The sequence below is a fragment of the Gasterosteus aculeatus genome, chromosome 7, assembly GCF_964276395.1.
Source record: "Gasterosteus aculeatus chromosome 7, fGasAcu3.hap1.1, whole genome shotgun sequence".
In the NCBI taxonomy this organism is placed as follows: Eukaryota; Metazoa; Chordata; class Actinopteri; order Perciformes; family Gasterosteidae; genus Gasterosteus; species Gasterosteus aculeatus.
The window spans coordinates 7,421,960-7,448,121 of record NC_135694.1 but is presented as its reverse complement, the minus strand read 5'-3'; the positions used below and the strand labels follow the sequence as shown (position 1 = coordinate 7,448,121).

At 45.2% G+C, this 26,162-nt stretch overlaps 1 protein-coding gene across 7 annotated transcripts in view; it reads left to right on the top strand.

The window, feature by feature from the left end:
- The window catches only part of ppargc1a (peroxisome proliferator-activated receptor gamma, coactivator 1 alpha), a 221,335-nt gene that overhangs the window by 156,781 nt on the left and 38,392 nt on the right, over positions 1 to 26,162 (top strand). The gene's annotated exons all lie outside the window — the stretch shown is intronic.

Below are 26,162 nucleotides of genomic sequence, written 5' to 3'. Positions count from 1 at the left end.
TACCTGCAATGAGGCTCTCCGTCACCCAAACTGAACAAAGACGCACACTCGACTCATATTTCATGGTATATATTAATAGCTGGTTAAAGGCATAATTTGAGGTATTGGGAATACAATTACTTTCTTGCTGAGAGGTAGAATGTTGCTCCATCAAAATCTTTCTTACAGCACTTTTAAAGCTCGTTAATTAACGTATTATCCCATCTGTTTAATCAAATAAAAAATGGACTTGGTCTCACTTTCAGTCTTCATCCTCACTGAGCTATTCAACAGCTCGCCGTGGCTTTATATCTTACGTGTCGATATGACTTTTTGTCTGCTTAGAGATTTTAATAAATTCTTTAACCTAACTGGTTATAGAGCCCATTCTTTCTTGAATCCATTTCGGTTGGATTAAAATCTTCTGTTCGAAGGCAATAGACGATAGTCACAAGAGGGAACATCGTTTGTTGTAGCTTTATAGCCTCACCAGCAGGATGAAAACTTTTCACCCACTCAGAACATTTAGTCATAAGCTCTATCCTGAATCAGCACAGTATAGCTTCAGAATTAACAAAGATAATTGTCCCATACATTGATCTCATATGAATCATACAATAACAATACGCAATACTCCACATAAGGTAATGTAAGAAAGCCCATGAACACAACCACTCGGGATTTCTTTCAAAAAAACATTCCCGAGTGCGTCAGACTTAGTGACGGATTCATTAGGTTGCATGCGCACTGGTCTCATGCTGATGCCGTAGCACGCAATACAATGCTTTGCCTCCGCTAATCTGGCATTAGAAGCCAGGCAGCATATTTTTCAGTCCTGCAACGCAGCTTATGTTCTCTCAACAGGGAGTCGTAGGGTTCTGGCTGTGCTTCCTCTCCCTTCCTCTCTCTCTTTCTTTCTCTCTCCCTCCATTTCTGCCTCCCCCACTCTCTGAATCACACCAAAACAAACCAAGGCCAAGAATGCTGCACTTTTGCATTGTTCCTCCAACTAATTACAAGGCAATTCATGCTCAACCTTCATTTATTAGTAACAAACATAACAGCAAGATAGAAAATCCCAGCGTTTCTCATTTGGAAATCATGGCAAGACAAAGGGGAGTTAATTAGGACGTGAGAAAAAAAGGAATGTAGTAAAACAAACGGCACTCGTCAAAACTATCCCTTCTCTCGACTGTGCAGCATGAAAAGGGCATGTCAACGTATGAAGGGCTGCGAGTGATTTCCACCTTTTTGACGGTTTTGACTGGCTGATCCTTTGCTAAATAGGAAAGTTTTTTTTTTTACGACTTTCAAAGAGTGACAGTACAAAAAGTGAGCGTGTCATTAATGAAGCCTCTATTAACAAGCGAACGGCAGACAAGAATCTCATCTTCTCCTCCCTAACAAGCCGCAGTTAATTTGACTAGCTATCTCCCCCGTTTAATCTCCATTTGCTTCTATCTTCACTCATTTCTATACGTCTCATAATTGATTAGATGGACTAATGGTACATGGGTCTGTGTTTTTAGATGTTAATCAGAACGAAACCGACTACATAATTCATAACATATCTCATGATATTGCACATGAAAATTACGTGCTTGCAGCTCTGAAAATGAGGGAAGTGGCTGCATATAAATGTGAGCTGAAGTGGCAGCGCATTTTCACTCGTGTGACCATTCCCTCTTATCAATTATTCAAACTGACAAATGGCCACAGGCCGCCTGGTGTTTTGGCCAATTACAAACGGGCATACTGCGGGGCTAAACAGGGCCAGTTTTTTGCCTTGGGCTTTTTCTCCTGATGCCTCTCAGTGTGACAAGTCGGGACCCGAAACAGAGTCATCGCCACAGGTGGGGCCGCCGCCCGAAGTCGACCAAAACAACAACAATCCCCAAATGTCAAAAGTAGTGTGTGTGTTTGTGTCAATGTGTTCCACACACACACACGTCTGCGTATGTGTGTCCCACTGGGGCGCAACAAAAAACGATGGGCCATTTGCTAGTGGTTTAGTTTGTTTGTGTGCGCGTGTGTGTGACAAAGTATTGCCTTTTCCATTCTTTCGGAACTGTTATTTTTGCAATATAGTGACATTTGAGCATCATGAGCGTACCTTAGGGGTTGTATTTATGTTACAGAGCAGCTGCTCTGCACGGGTAGCAACAAGACAAAGGCACATTGACATTCCAATACACAACAACGCCACGCAACCGGCCAAAGAGCTCAAGCTCCATCCCGGAGAGAGGGACGGATTCGTGCCTTTTCGGTTGAGCGGATATTCTCTGGCTCATCTGATTGGCTCGTCACGTTTCAGACTGTTGTAAAATGTCCAATAAACACACACCTTTGACCGCATGAGAGTTGGTTTAAATATTAATGTACTAACCAGAAATCATCTGTTATTCCCCAAATGTAACTATAGCACTCAATAAAAAATAAAGGATGATGTTGTTTTTTATGTACATATTACATAGCGTGAGCTTATTTTATTTAGTTTTTATCGAAGCCTTAAGCCATACAAGAGGTATTTTAGGACTGCCTCTCAAGGCTTATTGCTCGATTTTAATGTTAACTCTTTACAAAGCGGAAAAAGAAAAATCTCTCATGCAAAGTCCTCACGCAGTCTGCGTGAAGCTCACTATTCTCAGCTCACCAGCTCCGGTCAGGCTGCTCAGTTGGTCCCATCTAACCATAACGCGTGGATTTGAAAATGAGTTTCGGATGTTGGCAGTGTGTGTGGGGGGGGGGTTTATCTTATTTGCATAAAGACCCCTTCTGCGCAGTGTCATTCTGATCACCTTGGACCCTTCGAGAGGGAAAGAAGATGTAGAGAGACGGAGGAGGGGCACGAAGGGGCTGCATGAGGAATGGAGGGATGGGAAGAAGAAAGGGAGGAATCCATCAGTCGCTCTGTGAGGCGTGGGAGTGGGAAAGCGTGGCCTGTCATGAATCACCCCACAGTCGGCATCACAATGGAGTGATAGGCCCAAAACAGCTGGGCCTATGATCGGTATTGATTTTTCTGTCCTCGTCACAGTATATGTGTGTGCACGCGTGTGTGTGTGTCTTTCAAGGTTTGTGCTCGGTGAGATGTTCTGTGTGTGTGTGTGTGTGTGTGTGTGTGTGTGTGTGTGTGTGTTGTAAGAGAGATGAGGTGAGAGTAGGCGGGGAGGAGCCAGTGTGAATGATTTTCCTCCCTCTCACGTCGAGCGTGATTGTGTAATTGGCTGGTATTACTCCACCTCCGCGTACGAGTGCACTGCACACACGTGTGTCCATCGCTCCGCCGTCGTGTTTGTAGAAGCCCGAGACTAGTGACGTCTGTGGGAGGCGGCTCCTCGCAAGCCCGACGACCCGTTGGCCAATAAATCAGACGGACTCAGGCCACCGTGGACTTTTACCACTGGGGCGCTCGACCCCCGACCCCCCCCGTAGCTCGCACACATGACTGTGCATAAATGAGGCTAACAACCCCCGAACCTCCGCTGCATATCTTACTCACTTACTCCCCCCCCCCAGCGTGTGTCTGTTTTCCTTTGGAATGGATGGTGGAGAAATCTCATGGGACTATTCAAAATAAAAAGTAACACCTATTCTGGGTTCATGAATATTCAAGCTCATTTATGTCCTGCAGTGCCTCAAACTGCTACAAACTCCTCCAAATAAGCTTCACTTATGAATTATATTTTTAAAACCTTGCTAAGTGAAGCTGATACTTGATGGGTGAAGCTGCTCGACTCGTGAAAACAGGCTAATACAATTTGTACAAATTGTATTAGCCTGTTTTCACGAGTCGAGTGAATGCGTTGTAAATGATAAATTACTAATTGCTAATTCCCCTCACAGTCCACTCGATGGCTTTTAGCGTAGCCTATTGACTCGACTAGTCTCTCTCACTGCAGAGACAATCCCTTCCTGACTCAGCCCCCACCCCCCCACCACCCAAAACCACACAAACAGACACACACGCGATAATGTGTAACCTCCGTTGGTCAGGGGGTCAAGAACCTTGAGTGGGTCTGGAAGTGGACTCAACATGAGGGTTAATGACTGTTGGAAAGCAAGAGAAGCGTTTGCCCCCCTCCCCCCGACCCACCTCCAACCAAAAAAAACCAGTATGCTCCTTTTTTTTTTTTTTTTGCCTCAGTGGGAGTTTCAAAATAGTTCCGTTCACAGCTGGTGAAGAAAAGAAAATGCTTGTCTGCTTGTCTTTGCGTCTTTGACAAATTAATGAATCAGACGATTCCATCAGGATCTTCGCCAAGGGAGGCCAGCGGAAATAGATTTTTTTTTGACACACACAAACAAACTTTTCGTTGGTACCGGGTGAAGTGAATTGAACATCCACACAGAGCTCAGACTTAAGGCAGAGACCACCTTCGCCCCCCTCGGGCGACGGATGAACCGACGTTGAGCGGTGACGCGCGCGCTCAGAAAACAGTCCAAGAGCCGGTGTAGCGGTGCAGAATTATCAGTGTGGCGCTGATGGGAGGTTCTGCCTTTAAAGGTTCAAGCATATACACCGTATTTAATAGGATTGCACTCTGTAGGTCCCTAAATCATTCTCCGTATTCGAGCAGGCGGGTACATTCTACATTCTCTTAATACATCAAACAGAAGAATATGTATTCTTTGGGACTACAAAGAGAACAATGCTATCACTGCCATATCTAATATTAGCCCCATTACCATATCCTTCAGGGCTGTTACCATGGGGAGACGTGTGCCGGCGTGCGTACTGCGATATAGCATGAAGCCTTGCTGAGCGTCATTTGAAAAGCAGTCATCTACATAACACCAGTACAAACAGACCCAAGTTCCTTAGGCACTCCCAGAACACACCACCGGGAGCACATTCCCTCCCCGGCCTCCTCAGAGGGGGTTCGTGTGCACTCTTCATGACAATGGATGCGCTGTTAACTGGAGCGCCTGATTAAAGGTTGAAGCCAACGCAGTTGAGGGGGGAAAAAAGCCATTGATGTCAGAACCACCATGTTATGGTGCAGACTGGGTTGAGACAGAAAGAGCACTATTGTTTGTGAGTCTCGTCAACTTGAATCTGATGAGTTTGCCTTTGTTTTGCTGTCGCGGGGCAAAGCGCGCAGCATTTATCGGTTGGAACGGGCTCAATCTGAGCTTATCTTTGCGGCCGCTGAACAACTTTGTCACAGTTCAAGATGCCCCGTCCCGATGGAGTACTTTTCTCACCCGCTCTTCCACCACCCACCCCGCCCCTCCCCACCTCCCCCTTCTTCAAACAAATCAATACCCCCGTAGTTTAGCCTTTCATAGGAAAGATTACAGAGAAATGGCTATTAAGGGCTTAGCCGCTATCACTCCTCCGATCTCAAAGCCACTTAAAAACCCTGGCAGTCTTGGGTCGGGATCTGGGACCCGGTGCCCCGTCACACACTGCAGGAGTAGCGACGGAGCCTGAGGATCACATTGACTTCAGGGATGCACTCTGTACTCTGTGCGCATCATCAACTTCACCTCAAAGGACTTTGACAAGAAGGACGGACCCAAATGGTCCAGGGCAAAAAAAAAAGTGGAGACATTTTCCAGAAAATCGACTTCCCTGTTAAAAGTTCAAAGTCAACTTTTCATTCAGCTGAGGCTGACCGCTCCTCCGTACGGGCTTCCTCCTCTCTCAGGCTGTGGAATGAGCAGCAGGTTGTCTGGCCCAAGCAACAAGGGAATCAAAATAGCCCCCACAATCAGTGCAAATACGAGAGCCAGGCCGCTGTGCCTCCTGGCCTTTAAAACAGAGACCCCCCCCCCAGGTGACCGAAACAAACCGGCAGCCTGCGCTTAAAGCTACTGTTGGTGCTGAAAACTGTTATCCAGAGCTATAACAGCACTAATGTGAAATGTTGTTTCATTTTATTCCTCAACACGGCGGCAATCGTGTCTGAGAGCTTTTCATGCATCGGCGGCGCGCGCTGTTGCTCACACAATTAGCTGCCCGCAAAACGGCTACATCAGCTCTCGCTTTTCTGCGGAGCGATGAGAGAGAACATGAATAGCATATAATTAGGGACGTTGGCATTGCTTCCTCGTTTCTAACTGTTTGTTCTATCGTTTGCTTTTTCACAAGCCTGAAAACCACGACGCTCATTTGAACAAAAAGAACAAGATTTGTGTTGTTTTGGAATAAATTGCTGTGGCTTATTTGCTATGTATTTCTGGCACTTGTGATTGGAATAGTATTGTGCGCTCTCTCTCTCTCTCTCTCTCTCTCTCTCTCACACTCACTCACTGTCTCTTACCCTCTCGCTCACTTACACACTTAATCCTCATGATTTAAAGTGCAGCAAATAGGTTTTTCTCCCTCTTTTTCTCATTTTCTCAAATAGAAAAAGTGTTGTCAGAAATGAAGCATAAATGATCACCACCAGAAAGCAGTGAGGGGTAAAATGAAGCTACTGAACCACATTCATGGGCGGGATTAGCATGCAGTCAATCATTCACTGATATAGTCCAATGAACACTCCTCAATCAATAAATGGCCCTGCTCCCTCAAGGTAAAAACTTTTAGGGCTACTACCTCCGGTGACCTCCGAGCCGGGCCAACTGACCGTCTCTGAAAGCAGCACTTTGAACAGTCATGTGGGATTATTAATGCTGAAAAGAAGGTCCACGTGTTCAGCACAGGCATCCCTGACAGAACTGCCACAGAGACTTAGCACTTACTCTTATTAAGAATTCACAAGACCAAAATCCGCAAATATTTCATCAAGCGACCCTTGACACGGGCTGTCAGTGTTTATATAACAGCATGTCAGGACATGACTATATAGGCCTGTTCCAAATATGGGCACATATTTATGGTGGTTTAGGGCAGAGGTCCCCAACTACCGGGCCGCACCACAGAAAGAATATATAACTTTTGTTTTATGTCATTTAAAAATGTTTTTTTTAATTTAATTTTGTTTTTTGTTTTTTAAATTGACCGGATTCTCTCCTAATTGCGTGACCCCTTTCTCCCCGTCGGTCGGTCGGTCCGTCTGTAAGTTCATTAATAGTGAACATGACTTGCGTCCAAATTGCACCAATTGCCACACTGCACGTTAAACATAAAGGATTTTTGGTGAAATAGGCTTATTCATGTTTTTTGCCAAGTTAAATGAGATGAATGATCCACACGTGTGCTGGTTGGTGGATAATGTCTATTTCAACAGAGCCACGCTAGCTGTTTCCGGCGATTGTGCTAAGCTAATGGGCTGCCATTGGTAGGTTCATATCAAACATGCATTAAACAGTCCCTAGCAGTGGATTGTTTTCGCCAAACTCTCGGCAAGAAACTGACTAAACCCATTACCTGAAATGTCTAACATCCATAAAGCCCTTAAATGCTCAGTAGATGATGGAAGTAAACCTTTCTTCTGTTTTCCAAATTCACCGGTTAAATATTTGATTACGAGTCCCCTGGCATTTGCGCCGGGCCTGATGCATTTTTACATCGGTGGGGATATTATTGAAAACGGATTAGAGTTGCACAATAATTCCGCAGCAATCTTGAAGGATGTGCATTTTTAAAATGTGAATCCTGTGTGTAGCAATGTGTGTCTCCATTGAAATAACGCTTTGCGACCTTTTTTGGTAATTACATGCTAATCAGCTCATTGTCTTTCCTATCTTGTCATTGGCATTTTAAGTATACAAAAGTGTACACACGGAAGTTTTCTTCAGATGTGCGAGATTTAAAGGGCGAAATGAACCTGAACACCGAATACAATAACTGAATGAAATCAAACGACTGCTATAATTATTTCTACAATAATATTCAGACTTCCCAGCTGAAACTATGCCATTTTAATCCGACTTCCTGAGATGGTAATATAGAGCAAGTCTATGGGAAATTGCACCCTCGAGCAGTACGCCACAATAGTGTTATGGCGCCCGCATTTGGTGTTAGGCTGCGGGGGGAGAGCTTCACAGTTCAGTTTCACAGAAAAAGTCAAAGTATAGCTTACTTTCCACACTTCTTTTTGAGTGAGCTCAATGTCACAGACTGCAATCTGGGCCTGAGTTGTTGTGATCCATGATATTGCCATATTTAATGCTATCTCCAGTACGCTTAGGTCACTGTTTTTCTGGCATGCTTCAGTACTGGCTCAACTTGACCTTTCAAGTGTGTGCGTGTGTGTATGTCAGGGACATAGCAAACAAGGGATGCTGACTTTTCATGACTGCTTGAGATGACTTCACTGTAAATCTCCACACATGCACAAACATACTTATCGCTGATGGAAATATGATATAAGATTCATTCAATCATTTCCCATGGAATGTTTCAGCTCTATTTCCTTTGGTTTACCATCAGTTGCTTAGGACAGCTTACTACAAATAGAAGAACTGCAGCTCTGCCTCTTGAAATAACACCTGAAATCATCTGTAAATCAGATGTTAAGGAAACGGTTCCATAGTTACTAGCTGAGCAATAATACAAGAGTACAAACCCATGTTAGATTTTTATTATTGCAACGTGGTTATAACTGCAAACTGGGGTCGTCTTCAACGCAATTTATCCCTCAGCCCCTTTCCACCAATCAAATCAAACGAACACACAAAGAAAGGGACAGAAAAGCTTGTCATCCAAAAATAAACACAATTTTTTTAGTTTTTCAAAGTTGATCATGATAACATTAGCTTACCGCTAACCCAGTCATGTCGACCGAGCAAGTACTGCATTATTAGTTATGACTGCGGAGTTTTTAATTATTCCTTTTTGTTATAAACTTTGTCAGGCAAGAAAAGGCTAATGGAACAATCTGCTATGCCCCTTATTTCACTAAATGACTATTTTAGGCTACTTGCTCCTTCAAGTAAAGCCTCTGGTTTACCTCATTATAACTTCTGTCATTCCAACATGACAACTGGAATGACTATATAGTCTAGAAATATCAACACACTTTGAAAGCGGTTTTGATCTACCAGGCAAAACCCAGTTGGGTTGCTCTTTTTATTCATTCTCTCCTCCTTGGCTCCCTCCGCCTCTCCCTCCCTCTCTCTCCCTCTCTCTCACTCTATATCCCCCTCTCTGGCTGCCTGTGGCTCTCTCTGGCCGGGGGTAGCCAGGAACACGGGTGCTGTGATATGGACAGCTGGTCGCTCCATCTCTCAGGGCCCCAGGAAGTGTGAAATCTGGGATACCTTTCGTAGCACATTACCCTCATTTTGGCAAAAGGAGAGAGCCCGCACAAAGCCAGGAGAGCAAAACAGAAGGGAGGCGGTTCTTTATGCGGGAGTGAAATTTCCTACTTCAAATGACCCTGGATCATGGGACCTGTCATCGATAGACCCTCATCGACTTGTTTTTTTTAATTAATTGAGGGAAAGGAGAGCTAATATTGGTCATTTTGACACGTCCATTATGGCTTTGGAGCCTTGTCCACTGGAGCTTCAGATGTGTCAATAGATGAGAATTAATTGCAAGCGAGAGCTTTTGGCCGACAACCACCTGCGGGCCCAGTGTCTGGTATCCAGGTCATTTTTAAATGCTACTGCAATAAATTACAATTACTGCTGATGTTGAAGTTGCATGTCTGGTTTGTCTGGAAGTAACAACTTCATGATTGTTATTTCAGTTGCCCACAGGAATGCCTTTTTACTGTCGAACCTCCTCGTCAGAGAAGTCAGGAATACCCACTCAAAGATCAATGAAAGGTTGACTTACCCATGACTTTGAAGACTGCTTGAGAATGGCATTAGTATGACTTCAACAAGTGCAAAGGTCATGTTCTATTTCAAGTTCATTGGCTGTCATAGTTTCGCACTGGCAAACCCGTGTGCAGTAGCTGGTACCATTTCAGAGCCTGTGATAAGTGTTTTTCAAACCCAGTTAAAATGATTTCATCACATTTGCCATGTGTCGGCCTCCCTGCTGAGAGGGAGTAATATTGTGTATGGTTTTTGTACAGCAGAGCCAGTGGAGGGGGAACTGCTATCCCATTGTGAGCAAATAGATGAAGATGACTTATTTCTCACCCCGCTAGCCCTCAGAGTTGGCTCATTACAAGAAGATATCAGAGACAACGTTGGTGGCAGGGAATGCCAAATGGGGAATGAAAAAAGGGACGAAAGTTTGCTGATGTGTGAAAGCAGATAATGTCGGGAGTAGCGTTTCAACTTTCTCTTATCTGACGGCGGACCTTTCTAAATGTATCGGCAGCCTTCTCGGCTTAGTGGCAGTCTGGCTCGAGAGAAACTGCACGAAGATCCTCCAGTCGATACGGTCAGTCCTCATTCGATTAGCACACCCCTCATCCTCCTCCTGTATTTGGATTAGTGGCCGGAGCGGGTGTCGCACATGTACCCGAGCTTCTGCGCGCCCCCTCCGCGGCTTGTCAGTATGCGTGGGACGCCGTGGATCAGTGTTTATTGAATCATTTTCCAAATAGGGGAAACGATAATTACAAGAAGTGGCGGCTCTGCACATTATGCAAGTGCTGTGCCATGACTTTGGAACCAAACGGGCCTTCTTATTAAAGGCGGCTGGGCCGGCGAAGCTCCTAATCTATTTCCAGGATTTCCGAAGCTTCAGCAATCCAGGGATTAGACATTTTCTCACTGATTTAGACCCCTCCCCTCCACCACCACCCCTTTCTCTCCTGCATCCCTTCTGCCCAAGCACAACCCGCCCCACCCCCCCATCTGCCCTTCCTCTCTATCTAGCTCTCTCGCTCTGGTAGTGTCGGCGTCTGCAGTTTGTCAACTTGAACCCTTTCTATTCTAAAACATTTACGCACACACACACACACACACACACACACACACACACACACACACACACACACACTAAGACATGTCCTTTAAATACGGAACACACACCCCTGCTCTGGTTTGTGTGTGAAGTCATGCGGGCAAACGAATATGGACTTTGCGATAGCAGTATCAACGTCACAGAATGCTAACCTGCCTCCTGACACTTGCGCATGTCGCCAGACTGTGTGCACATATAGTCAAACACAGCGTGTGTCCTCACCGGGAGACACGCTCGAGAGGCCAATTGGCAGCGGTGACCTGCATCGGCACAGGCACCCACCTCTATTTCCTTTATATCCCAAGACCAACACGTGCACATAGAAATGAGCACAAACTGACAGCTGAACTGAGGTCGGTGCAGCACGCCAACAGCGTTTTTTCTACGTTTTAAATATGCACCATATCAGTTACCTAAGCAGTAAAAATATTGCAGTCCATAACTCAATGTTTCCTATCCAATCAATATCTGACACGAGATATTAATAGATTAGAAGGAGTAGGATCCTGTCTTCTGGGGCTGAAATGGAGACAAAAAGGATGAGTTTTTGTATTTAACTGGCTATTTTATTAGCCACTGTTATTTTTCAGACTAGTCATTGGTTTTCATTCTACAATTCAACAAAAAAAGCTTTAATAAGTTTCAATCCACAGCAAGAACAACGCTGCTGTGCAAGAAACTTTATGAGACTGACAGCTGCACTCAGTTCACGGAGGTCAAACTAGAGGGTGTGAAACAATGTGAAAACGTGAGGGACAACTGGCCTTGTGCGGGTTACCAAGTGAAATGAGGTTTAGCAGCGGCTGAAATCAGCGGCGCTCAAGCTGTGGTCCGGATGTTCCCAGCGGGCCGAGGGAGCATAAATATAAAGAAGCATATAAATATGTGCACACGCGCTAACACGCGAGCACAATGGATGCACGCAAATGTCTGACAAAGATAGGCGTCAAACAGGCCCGCTGGTAAGCATGTGCTCGTGTTTGTCTGAGCTGACGTAAAACAATGCGAACCCGCGTGATTGCTGTCACACTCCCATGCATGACTCGTCACGTCACGGACTTATCTTTACTGCCTTTAATGGGCTCCTGCTTGCCTTCATGCTCTCCTCCCTTTGTCACCTCCTCTCCTGGGGAATACCGCGCACAAACACAACAAATCTACTGGCACTCAAGTGGAGATATACTGGACCGGTGAGCTATTCGGTGGGAAATATGTCCTCTTCTTCCACTCGCTTCGGCTCTCCGGGCTAATCATGGCTACGGCTAACACATGCGACCACCACGCTTCTGTCACAGACACGGCGCTGTTGCAGCTTGGAGGATCTTCAGCAACGGCAGAGTTGACAGATTAAGAGCTACAAAGAAGTTGAATGTTTCAAAATGGAGGGTTTATTAAACAGAGTTGAAAACAACCAAAAAGTGTAATGAAGGAGGAGGAAAATTTGGAAGGAGGAATGCGGGAAATTGAGCTGCAGCTCTAGGCCCTTTGGGTGATAAGCTTATCTTGGTTTGAACCATTTTAATTCAACAGTCGTCACAAACCAAAAAAAAAAAAAGAATATTTGATAAAATGTTGCAGAGGTAGCCTGACCGCTCGGAAAAAAAAGGGTTTGGCACATTTAGGCTTTATAAAACAAACTCCCGGGACGCAAACTGAGTGTGACCAGATGAGACAGTTAAACACACACTTCCCCTTGGCAGAGTCCAACCCCCTGCACGGCGCTCAGGTGGGACGTGGCCTGGGACGAGACATGTCACGACTCGCCTGATGGGATCCACAGAGCGGAATAACCAGGTCCGACAAACAGTCCCCCACCTCTGCCTGCCAGTTTTCCTGTTCTCCCCCCTCCTCCTTGTTCTCCTGAGCAGCCCAGACTTGACCAGCCATGGGACGGGGGGAGTGTGTGTGAGCGTGGGGGAGGTGGGGGGGGGGGGGGTTGTTTGGATTAGACCTGATCCTTTCAGTGTTCAGCACGATGCGGAGGAAGGCTTGAAAAAGAGGCATTCTATCAGCGAATTAAACTAAGATTCATCCAGGGCTTATGTGATTAAAAGGGGAAGAGGACAGCATCAATTAACAAAATCCCTCCCCAACATTTTCGCCAATATTTGTTTGAGGACGTGCTGTCTGCGATGTAAGCCCCTTTTGATGCCATACACAAATATTTGGGGTTTTATTTCACCGCGGGTGCTCTTAGAAAACGGGCTTGTGGCTTTTAATGGGATTGAACACTTTAAAAGAACACATTACTTGTGTGCATGTGCGAAACTGACATGCGCCGAGATTATACTGACCTAGAAATAGAGGCATGTGTGTTTGGTTGCCCAACTTGACAATTGTGTTTCCCTATCAGGGGAACATTCAGGAAATCCATCTGTAGCATCTGCTTCAAAGAGAACCCTTCTCCGGCTGTAAGGCCAACTCGGTAGACGTTGGCTTTGTGTGTCACCTCACCGTGACCCCCCCCCCCCTGTCACAGGGAGCGAGCCTACGCGTCCCAGAGAAGGGATGTTACGGCACCTTTTGTGTTACAGTGTGTCGCCGTCTCATCAGCCCCGGCAATACGGCGATCCGACATCCCCGAGGGGTCCCTCGCCGCTCCCCGAGACGTCGGTAATCTCGGTTGACACCGGTCCCCAATGCTCATTGTTTCAGCCGCCCCGTCGTCGGCTTGACGAACCACGGACATCCATCCATTCCAATTGCCTCCCCGTGATCAGCTCAACGGGCAAATAATAACAGCGCCTGCACGGAGGCATTCATAAAAACACACTCAGAAGCCACTCGCAAACAAGTGGCGTCTCGTGGCCGCGGCCTTGTGCTGTGCGAGTGCGTCCTTAAAAGTTGCTTCTTCAACTATTAAGCCTAATTAATGGGCCTGGTGTGGAGGGCCGATAACCGCTGAGCTGCGATTATCGGCCGGCGTGACACTCAATAAAGAGCCACTCGGCGAGCTTTCGCTGCACTCAATGGCCAGTGGCAGAGAGGAAACAAGAAGGAAGAAGCGGCGACAGGGGGAGGAAGCGTGAGAGGAGGTGCAGTAAAGAAAAAAGGGAAAAAAAAGGTGAGCGTGACGCCGGCAGGCAGTTGTTAAAACGGACGTGGTCGGAGTGATGCTCGGCGGGTAAGTAAGGGAGGGGGGGGGGAAGCAGAGTTGAGTGGAGGGAAAGGGGGTCCTTTATCCTTGATCCCCAGTGTGTGGAGCAGAGCGTGAGCAGCCAGATCAGAGGGCTCTGTCAGCCATCAGGGGCTTCACGCAAGTGTGGCTGCAGAGCACAGCTTTCCGAGACACGCGCAAGTGGCCCCTGGGCACACGCTGGAAATAAGATGTTACAAACAGGTTTTGGGTATGGCTGTGAAAGCCCTGAGCTTCAGCCAGTGATGACTTTGTCAATCTGTCTTGAACGCCACGACACGCCCCAGCTTCTGTTTCCTCCACTGTGTATTAAAGTACAGACAGTTTTTTCCCCTTTAATGGCTCTGTTTTTGTGTTCTTTTTGTCTCTGGTAAACACTGGGGCCCGGTAACTGCCTGGGCCACATTTTCAGAGACAGGTCCCAGTGTGACTGCAGCAATTCCAAATTCATTTGGGTTCCATCAGACTGTCCATTTGTTGCAGTAGACTAGACGTCAATACTGTCTGTTTTTAGTAGCACCTGTGCAAAGGTGTTGGCCAGGATAGAGGTGGGCAGACACAGTGGCGAGAAAGAAAAATCACTCTAAGAAGATTTACTTTTCAGCTATAGGTCGTCGCTCAAATAATAAACTAACTTTTTTTGATTGACAGTGGTTATTGTGCGTCACTGATGGAAACTTTTCTAACAATTTTTCCAGAAGCAAGTAGGATGATTAAGACATTAATACCTGTGATTCGATGGCAAAACACATCCCAGCGTTTTATTTTACTTTAAACCTTTTTAAGTGACGACATCATCGTTGTTATGACAGTGAGAATCATTTATCCTCAGTTTTTGTGACGTAAGTAATGGAGCGATACTGTTCATGTGGCAAAGTTATATCCTTGTACATAGTTTGCCATGGAATTGGATTGTGTGAGAGCAAAAGGTTCATTCTGTGAGAGCCCTTTGTGTGGACACCCTCATCGAAATGAATGAGGACTTTTATTCCTGCAATACAAAACCAAACCAAACACAGCCCTTATAGTACTAAGCTGGCAAACAGAGGATCGATTTTTCATGTGTCACAGGTGTCTACAGAACAACACATTTATTGATCTTTGTTTAAAGAAGCTGAGTCGGCATTATAATAAGTACTAACAAGAAGCAGTCATACATTACCAATTAAATATATGCTGCAGTTGCATTGAATTTGCAGAAACACAAATTATTGCACAATGCACAACTATTGGTCTATTATATAATGTTGATAAATTCTGTAGTTCAACATGGTCATCCACTGGCATCAAATGAAAGTCTGTTGTTCTGATATCTGTGGGAGATGCTCCATTCTCAGCATATCGTCTCCCGTGCTTGTTTGTTTGGGATGCAGGTGTTGGTGTCAGTTCATTGATCAAAGATCAAAGAACTGGCGACGCTGTAATAAAGTAATCACTGGCACACGCTGTGCACAACACAGTGGCACTAGCTGGCCATTACTACTACCATTAACACACAATGAATGAATTCTCTCCGAGTATCTCTAAACGTCCCTGTATATTCTTGGAAGATGCCAATTTACTTTGTTTCAGTGGTGTAATCTCCCGATGCACATATACACTCAGCCCTAAAGCTGAGCTTTTTATTCTAAACGCTAGTGTGTACTTGTCATGATATCTCGTGTGAAGCTGACAACATGAGGGCAGGAGGTGACTACAAATGAGGTGGATGCCCGAGACCAGAAAAGTGAGATGGATTATTATGTTTGAAAAGGAAATGTGTTCTTTTCAAGTCAGAAAAAGGCCCACATAGGGCCCAGCCCATAGTGCTAACCACACAGGGCTTGCTCACTTATTATTGAGATAGAATCATCGAGACGTATTTTCTGGTAATGCACGCATGTGCTTTGGGTGTATGCGTGTGCCAGTATATGCTGGTGGGGCCGATCTTAAACAAGCGCAATGCTTCATAGCCCCCGGAGTCGTATCCGGGTTTGCGATTACTCGCTCATCCCAGTCCAAAGCGGCGCTAACTTGCACGTGCTGTGCTCTTTGACTCTGGGTTGCCCATTCTCCGGTTGGGCAGATACCTCCAGCCTCGCCCCCGCCAGGCGAGTCCAGTCTCCTCGGGCTTCATATTCATAAGCCCCGATGTATGTGTGTGTGTATGTGTGTGTGTGTGTGTGTGTGTGTGTGTGTGCGTGAGCTGGCGTGCGGCACGGGGCAGCCGAGCGAAAGCGCAGCAGACGCAAACCATGCTTGACGTGGCCATCTCATGTGGAAGGCGAGAGTAAATAAGATTTCAGCAGAGGGTAAAATGCACAATCATTGCCCGGGAACTGAGGGCTGCCACCACGAGATTCGCGCAAACCTAAGCAGGCTCTTGCGTATTCTCTTCATCGAGGCGGAGTCCGGCTGCTTTACTCAGTTAACCATTCCTTAGTTGTTAAGAAATGACTTGAGGAAAGTGAACGGGCTCGTGCAGCAGCTAGCTGCTAACCAGAACTTACTTACTTTACAGCAACGCAGGTCGCGCTTGAGAAATCCATCCTTTTCCTCCCTCTCCATTTCCAAATGTCAATCTACACTATATCCTCCCCACACAGACATGGTTCCCTTCAGCCTGACTGAATCCTCCCAGGGAGATATGTGAAAAGACACAAGGAAATTCACTGCTATCAATACAAAAGTGTCCTGTGTTATTACAACACTCTGTGCACTCAAGTACAGACTATGACTTAATCTTCGGGAGGAAATGGTGTTTGGGGCTGTGGGAAAAAAAAGGTAATTTGCAATTCAAAATAGCCGCTTTAATAGATGACTTAAAACGAGGTTACTTGATATTGAACAAGTCTAAAAATCTGGCTTCCCAACTATCTTGTATGAATACCATACACGCATTACTTAAAATAGCCGACGGAAGGGCCAATCATAATACTTTATTTCTGAGAATGTAATTTTCTCATGCCTTGCCAGTAATTAACCTCCACACAATAAGGTATTGGAAGCACCACAGACACAATTCCAGCCCCGACAGTTTGTTTAAAAGACCGGGCTATATGATAGGCTGTGTGTAACAGGGGAATGGAGGACAGAAAAAGGAGCCAAGATTCGACTTTATCTTCTGCAGGGAGTCTTTTCTTTTGCATTCTCCGCCTGTTTTTATTCAAAACTGCCATTTCTTCACTTCTGCTGAATCGGGTTTTTGTTCCTGGCTAATTCCAGCCCGTCTCAGTCCAGGGCTCGTGGGAACTGCCGCGATCGCTTACAATCACTTCAGTCAAACACCTGGGAGATAATTGACTGGGCTTCGGTCAAACTTGTTTTTTCCCCCCCCTCTTTCTCTCTCTTTCCCTGAGTCTTAACAATGGAGACAAAGAGCGTAGGCACAAAAAAAAGATCAGAATCACTAAATCCATTCCCAGACAAGGCACTGTATGGATGGTCCGAGTGCCAAATTGCCTTGCCCCAGTCTAGGCCTAGAATGTGAAAATGGTTGCGGGAACAGTTGAGGTTTGAGCTTGGCAGTCCCTAAGGAGACGTAGTGTTGGAGAACATGACAGTGAAAAAAACAAACACACAGAGACAAATGTATTTTCTTTTACATTGCTTATCAAATGCTTCCAGGCCTCAATTTCCAAGCCCAGAAACCCGTAACATAGCACAACTATTGACAATCATTCCTCATTTGTGCAACATTTTGGACCAAAGCTTGGTGATGTCACACCTGGACGACATGTCATTTAAGGTTTGTCCTCTGTGTAACCAAGTACGGCTTATAACAGAGTTAGTCCATTTACCCGGACGCTACTGCATCTTTGCTCTGGTGTAGATGTATTTGACTCAACAAGACTCAAGCTATGAAATCATGTGATTTGGTTCATCACTAGAAAGTAAAACGTCAGTAGTTGTCAAGGTTATTGCAAGATAAGCACTTCGCCGGCTTTATCTTATAAAAATTGCTGGAAATATCAAAAAGCTCAGTCCAGAACACCAGAGATGTCAGAGTTTTACTCCTTTCAGAGTTCAATTGGGATCGGAGTTAAAGTCCAAGCATAAGCCCCTTTTCACGCAGCCTGTTCAAGAGGCGACAGGCACGCTATTCTGTTACACCTTTCTCCTCCCTATGAAAGCTACCGGGTTGTGATGGGGTTGGGGGGGGCAGAGTTGGCGTAGGAGGTACTCTATAGATCCGAGCTGACGAGGCAAAGTCGCCGTCCGACACTTATGATATTCGGCGCACTTGAGGCCAACAACGTTGTGTTAAGCGTCATGCCTGTTTTGCTGCCGGCATTATTTTGTGGTACGGCGTGAAAAGGCAAAGCCGCTGCAGCGGCGGATCCTCTTTGCGGCAGTATTGTGTAATCTCCCTTTGGAAAGGGCTACTGAAAGCAGTTGAGGTGTTGAGGTTTAAAGCTCTTCGATGACTTGTAGTGCAATCGCTGAATCCATACAAAAGTTGAGTTGAAAGTTTAGGCTCTGTATAAAGAGGTCAGTTTGTATGTAGTATAAATGCTAAAAGCAGATCAGACTAGTTGACATATCCCATTTGGGATAGGTGGCCACTTATCCCACGGTACTATGATGCTTACCCCTCCCAGGTGGAATGGAACATAATGTATTTAGAAACGTGTGGGTCAGCAGCAGAGGCAGCCATCAGATCCCACTGTTTTTTGTCATGTTATAGAGTACTTAGACATAATCATTTTCCTACTTTCATTATTCACAGGATGTATTTAGCATGAAACAATCCTGCATTGTGGTCTTATCAGTGAATGCACTTACTGAATTTATGTTATTGATTTGCTAATCTCATTCAAGGTCATGATCCACTATAAATAAAATCCATAAAAAAGGATCCTTTTAAACAACAGTGGACTGTGCGGACTTCTTATCTTACGCCTGGCAGCCCCGGTAGTTTTCACATACTGTACATATAGAAAATTATTTATCTTTATCCATACCATGTGGCCACCTCGCGATGAGAATTCACATTTTAGCACAGGGGGGGTCATATCCCTGGCCTGTTTACTCCAGCTGCTTGTGGGGCAGAGGGTGAATTGAGGGTAATTATTATTAGGATATTGAAAATGTTCACAGCTTGATATAGCCTGGCCTCCCTGACTTGCAAAACGACTCGCAAAGACGACACAGTGACACAGTAACTCCCACCTGTTTACATGAGAGGCACTCCAGCATGGACTGGAGTCCCTGGAGTGATTCCATTTTGTTTGGGTGATCTGTCTCCATGATGCATCTGTTCCCTCGTGATCTTTGGGATTATAATGCTCCGTTGTGGACGATTCATCTTTTCATTATGTGCGTAATCTCATTATCAATTTATGTGGCTAATGCTCCTATCCCTTGTGGGCGGGCACAAAATAAAAGGTGCCCCTAAGTGATTCTAATATGACTAGTGTTGCACGCTACAACAACGCTCTCGCAATTTGGTGCCCGTTGCTTTAGTCGTGTCTGCCCAACACATACGCATAAGAGCCATTGGAATTCCCAAATATTGTGTGTCTTCTTTTGAAGCGTCATGTTGACTATTGCCCAAATGCACAAGCCTTTGTGTCTCTGTGCCAGCTCTGAACCCGAGAAGTAAAACGTTGTTGCTATGGGACGGGACGATGCAAGTTATTCTGTCTGTCCCTTTGGCCGATCGTCAAAGTCTTAAAGAGTCTGCACATGTGATTTCTCCACGTTGTAACCTACTCGGGTTGCAGTTGAAAGCATGCTTCGATGGCTTGCCTCTTAGCACTTCTCCTGTAACCCCTTGCTGTTAGAAGTTCTTACTGCAGCCGTAATGATGTCATGACAGATGTCTTTATCGAATGTACTCCACTTTGTTCTTCACCAACTCACGAAATGCATTACAAATAAGCACCATTTTATTTTTAAATGCATGTGAAATTACTTCTCCATATATATTGTCACAATTACCGCCATATATTAGTAAGATGCATCGTGATATTCCTATTGCTCATTTTCTGGTCTAAATTAGGATGACTCATGATTTGAAATAAAAATTGATACCTCAAAGATGACTATCTGCAACACTGTAGATAGAACATTAACAGATTTTCTTTCCATTATCAGGCAGGAGCAAGATTAAATCATGTCATCTTCCAATTCCATATCTATCTTGGTGCTGCGGAATAGATCCTGGCTCAGACAGGGCTTTGGCTGCTGGAGGAATTTTTCACATTTCTGGCCCATTGCGCTCGGCTGGGCCTTGATGAAGCCAAATGTACCTGCTTTAATTGCTATGTTGAATAGACTGTACACAAGGCTACCCTCGCTAAATAAAGCATGCTTAGATTAATGGGAGCATTCAGTGTTTGTGCATTTTTAATGAGAACTGGAGGCTGCCAGACTTTTTTTTTCTTTTTTCTAGATGATGAGGTACACTTTCCCGCACATTAACAACACTGGAGCGATATGTTGTGAATGTGCGGGAAAGAGCGATATGCGGTACCTTGTGGTGCCCCAATGCCAGCCAGCTGGATTCCAGTGTGAAGCCAGGAGATAGCTGGTGTGGATGCCCAAGTACTGTCTGTCCCACCTAGCAATGACTAGCAAACAAATAAAAATCTCCCTTCATACTTTTTATTTTCGTTTTTTCTAAAGCAGCAAGGGGCACTCGAAGCGCGCCGTCTGAGATGTAAACACTCACATTGACAAACACATACACACACACACACATACAGACAGAGCACTATGCACGTGGCCAGTTTGGTACTTTTCCACATTCACACAGGAGTGCACCTGTTGTTACCACAATGACACACACACAGAGCTTATCAAAGAAAAACAAGAGTTTACAGCCTCATATGTGACAGGATGTACAGGACGTGACCCTGATTCACATTTGCATGTGGAATGCAATGGAGTACAGAGAGAAACAGCAGTCAGCACAGGAGATAACCCCAGACATTCACTCTAAATTTATGCCAGGATCCTATTCCCTCTCACTGAATTAATGCCTTAATCTCTCCTTCTTTGTTGCATGTGTACTTTGGCTCAGGGTGTGTGTGTGTGTGTGTGTGTGTGTGTGTTCGGAGGTTGGGGGTGGGGGATTATATTTCTTCGCGGTCACTGTTTTAGTAGTTCTTTTTGGAATGGAAGAATTTACCAACCGATGTCCGCAGCCAAAGAAATTGCCCCATTTCAGTCACTCCTCTATGCAAAGTCACAACAGAAGTCCCCAACAGTTCTGCTGTGTTTGCATTTCTTCTCCACAAAGAAATAGCTAGTATATTCTTTAATGGAAGATTACCTTCAAATGCAAGCTTAAAAGATTATGTCTTTGAGGTCCATTATTCGATGTCATTTATTAAACATTCTGTCCTCATCCTCAGCACCACATCTCTCCTTTTCTTTTGGATGCCCTCTCATTTATCTGTGCATCTTTAATTCACCTCTTTATCTTTTCAAATATCTTTTTTTCTTCTTCTTTTTGCGGCCAGACACCTGTGTCAAATCCGGGACTCAAGGTGCTGCAATCTCAATCCTGCTGCTCACTCTGCATGCAGTACCACCAACAAGTCCGCTGACAGACCGTATTCATAATTTATTCCATTCTAAAATGAAAAATCAAACGTATGCTGGGGAATATTCATTGTTCCCACTGGCACCTGACTCCTCTTTATGAATTATTTTGACTATTGGTAATGATGTCCTGTGTTGGTAGGCCATTACAGGAGAGGAACTTAATTTGCCCATTGTTAATTAATTGCTTCATTCTTAGCGGGAGTAATAAAAATGCGATTAAGTTAAATACCTCTATCATTAACCTAACTTGGTTAATATGAGTATCAGTGGGGCTCAATAAACAAAAGCTGTAGTGCCTACCGCCACACAGGGGTAATTAAAAATGCACGGTCATTAATTATATTGGATGGAAGATTGTCCACTGAGTTGGAGTCGTGTTGACTATTCCCTTCTTGTGCCAGCACTCCATTTTAGGAAGTTTTATTAGACCTGGGCTTCCTGCTGCTTATCTGCAGACTACGAGTCCACTCATATACACCAAACTTTTTTCCAAAGTTTCCCAAAGTGTTACAGTTTTGAGCTGATTTTTTTTTACTGCCAAAACATATTTGTATTCAATTTCAGTTGCTGCTTTATGCAATCATGCTGCATTGCACACCACTTCCTCAAACAGATGTAAGACTGGATTTATGTGTTTGGTCAAAACACCACAGAGCAAATGGCAGGTTGGAGCTCTGTTATCTCAGCCTGTGTAGACAGGACACAGATAAACCTGAAGGCTGAATTCAGTGGAAGTTTTTGTTGTGGAATCAGGTACTTTTCCTGTGAGGCAAGTCAGCACCTTGACGTAAGAGCAGAGGCACAATTAGCCGCGGTCGTATTACTTGACCCATTCAAAGCAGCACATGCTCGTAGGAAGGTGCAATAAAAGGATCAGTAAGGTCAACAGGCTTTATTGCAGGGAAATCAAATGACTTACTTCGACTCAGTGCAAACATTCCAGCAATAGTCAACTGAATTGCCGGAAGACGTTCTGTGTTGCAACCATATTTTGAGAAGTGGGTGAATAATGTTGTCAGTGTAGATATTAGCTTCGAAGATATTCCCATTTGTTTGTTTCGGGAGACAGCTATGACGGGAACCACTCGCACCAGGAACGGAGCCCTGAGATTAACATTGCCGGCTTTATGTATCTCTAAAGCTTCTTGTTTTCTTCCTCTTCACAAGCTCACTTTTCTCTCCCCCCCCCCCCCCCCCCCCCCCCCCTCTCTCTCTCTTTCCTCCCCGTCCCCATCTTGTCACAAAAAAACTGGCGGCACAGGCGTGAAATTGATGTGATGAAAAACAACTGGGATATCTCTATGAGCCATTTGCTTTGCCGTTATGGCCACCCTCTCTCCCCTCGGCGTGACTGTAGGTTTCCTCTTGCGATTGACGGCCTACCGCAAATTAGCCAGCAGTTATCGGGGGTTACCAGCCAAGTGCACCGCTGACCTCGCTCCCTGTCAGGCTCCCCCTCCTGGAACCAGCTGCAGCTCAAACTCCGTTACAGTGATCCTTGGCTTCCGTTAGTTTGTTTGGTGTGCTTAACATTTCCCCCAGAAATGAGAGGTATGATCCATTGTAATAATTTCCTTTGGCACGCCTCTAACATTCCAAAGTCAATTTATAAAGAGAAGGCGGCGCAAGTTTGGCATTCCTAATGTTGCTTGTGAAGGTAATGTAATTCAAAACTGCATTTACACTGACAAATGGCCGCGAATACTCTAAGTAAGCATGAAGTAATAATAAATAGGTATGCGCCCACGTTTCGTGCGAGCTTGAGATAGAGCATCGCCATAAAGCCCGCTGGGGGAATTTTGTACCACTGACTTCCCTAACAGCCGAGGAAATAGAACATGCAAGGGCAAATAAGAAAACCCTCCCTTCAGTCATGTTCATCCTAACATCTCCCACATGAGCCATGAAATTGCGCTCTGACTTATCCCGGAGCTTCACGTTTACAAGGAGAGATAAGGACAGTTCAGACCTATTGTTGCAGCCGCCATGACCCAAAACAAGAAAGGGCATCTTGGCCATCTTCCATTGTGTGCAGCCAAAGTATATATTGAGCTGCATAAACCCACCCTTGTGTGCAAAGTGAAAAGAGAGGGGCCTCTTAATTAAGCCAGTGAGAATGCATAAATGAATACGCAAGAAAGTAACTGTGTCATCCTGGATGTGGATAAATGAATAAGTTGCTGAATGCTAGTGGCTGTAAGTGGGTTAGCATGCAAATAAATGAATAAGTTAGCAAATTAGTGTTTAAGTGTGTTAGCATGTAAATAAACGAATGAGGGAGTGAATTACAATGCAACAGGGTCTGTAGGGTGAATAAAGACGTCGGGGAAGCGAGAGTGTCAGCAGTGCAAGGAAAGTTATCTCTCCGGGAGGAGGAAAAAGAAGCCTTTGAGGACGCAGTTGTTAAAGCCCTGCTTGTTGCCGGGCGGCGGGACGAGTACATCTGGCTCCCGCACGTCATATTTTCTCATGTACAGATGACATGCCAATTACTCCTTAATTACACGCGTCATCTGGACTAAAGTGCCCAATGCCAGCACTGATTAATCCTGTTTATTGTGGCGGTGATGACAGTCCCGGTGGACACAGAGCATCACAAAACACACAACGAGGGATTATGAAGGGGCCTTGGAAAAGGCTGCAAGGACAGAGTTGCCAGGGTTGGACCGATTCATCTTTCTCGTGATTTCTAGCACTGATGATCAAATATCATGGGAAAAAAAAAAGTAAGCGATGGAAATCCGGAAAGTGGAAATGGCTGGAGGCACAATAACATTTGACTGGTGAAAAACAAAAAAGCCTAAATCACCAAAGACACTGACATTTCCCCACGAGGAAAAGCAGATGTTATTGGGCAATCCGCTTACACACACTCTCATATTAAGGGATTGCCGCCGAGCCATTTGAATATCAATCATCAGAACCAATTATCATTTTCTGTCACCGTCACATCTGGAACTTGTTATTTCTTCCCACTTAATATTACTAACGTGAGGAGTGAGCGGGGGGGTATTCCAAGACGTGATAGTCATGAGGGAGGGGGGGGGCATTCCAAAACGTGATAGTCTTGAGGGGGGCAATGAGGTCATGTTGGCAGTGGCCTTCATTTAAATGAATACGTAGCACGTGTGAGCCAGATGCCCGTCGCACGAAGCACGAAGATCTCAGACCGGAACCGGAACATGCGGGGGAGGGTTTGGGGGGAGGCGGCAGCTATCAGATCAGCGCCGAGATAGTGGATGTGGTAGGACCGGCACGGGGAGGCCGGCCCCAGCGGTGGGGACGGGGAGGCGTTTATCTTCACATGAGTGATGGAACAGCTTCTGGGCATGGCGAGGCGGATGCCGGCCGGCCGTGGTTTCTGACCCTTTATTAAAGTCCACATTTCCTGTCCCCAATCACGCCGCCTTGTACTTGGCCTCCATCTTCCTTCCCCTTCTTCCATATTTGCCTCTAATTCATGCCGCGTCTTTCTCCAAATCTTCACTCACTCACAGCGGCTTGCTCCCCTCTTGCTTTTGTTACTCTCTGTCACACTCCCTTTCACCACTTGCTCCATCTCCATCCATCTGCTCCCTTTGTCTCTTTGCTCTTTTTCACGAGGATGCCTTGGCAAAAATGGGTATTGACTGTGCCTTTTCTTTCCTCTCATCCCGGCTCCGCTTTCTCCTCTCCCCCTCCCCCCTCATCATTGTGTACTCGAGCACTGTACATGCTCCTTTTAGGAGGTGATGTGAAGAGTAGTAGAAATGCACCCTGTAAGGGGAAAAAAAGGTGATGATACAATCAGTTTTATTGTGCCGTAAGGATTTTTCTCAGGCTTGTGGTTACACACCCCGTATGCAGGCTGTATTCGCATGCATTTTTTTTCTCTCTCATTCCCCTTTCCCTTTTCATTGCTTAAAATAATTAGATTGCAGTCTGGACTCAGGGGTGTAATGTTTCTGCTCACGTTTCCATGATACAAGAGTAAAAGGTAAAAAAAAAGAAAAACCGTTGCGCTGCTACAGAATTTTCTACCTGTGTGTCACCACCCTCCTCTCTCCCCCGATGCTGTTCCAACGCAGAGTTCCACCGGGCACAATGCACTTCATCTGACCTAATTCTACCCTGGCGCTCCTCCAGTGCTAAGAGTACATAAGAACTGCACTGTCAAGGTATTCAGCCCTGTCTCTCTATTATTTCAGAAATCAAGCAACATCTGTTGTGCTTTGGGCCCTTTCAGTGACTCACAGGAGGGTTTTTTTTTTTGCAGTTGGCAGAAAGATGCAACAAAATTTGCCTCTAGCCAGTGATAAGATCTCATTAAGGTACTTTTCACATTCTGGAGTTCATTTAGACTCCTGGTGCTGCTTTAGTCAAAATGTGAATTTTGTTATACATAGTTAAACAAGCAGTTCAATATCCACACATAATCTAGTGAGCATAAGCGTGCCAGAAAAGAAAACCTATTATTTAAATGCCTGTGTATGGGCTATACTGCTGCAAATACCAGTGCTTTTAGTAGGCCATGCATTTTGACTGTGGTTTAAATGGGATATTATACGTGGAAAGTGTGTTACTGGATATTTAGCATGACCACAAGCACTATTTTAATGTGCCCTTTGAGTACAAAACATATTTAACTGGACCTCCTCCACCTCTCATGTCCTCTCTGTTACATTGCTGTGGATGGGGCGTTCTATTGGAATTTCACATGTATTTCTCAGTTTGGGTTTGTAGCAATGTGACCCTTGTTTATGTGTGTGT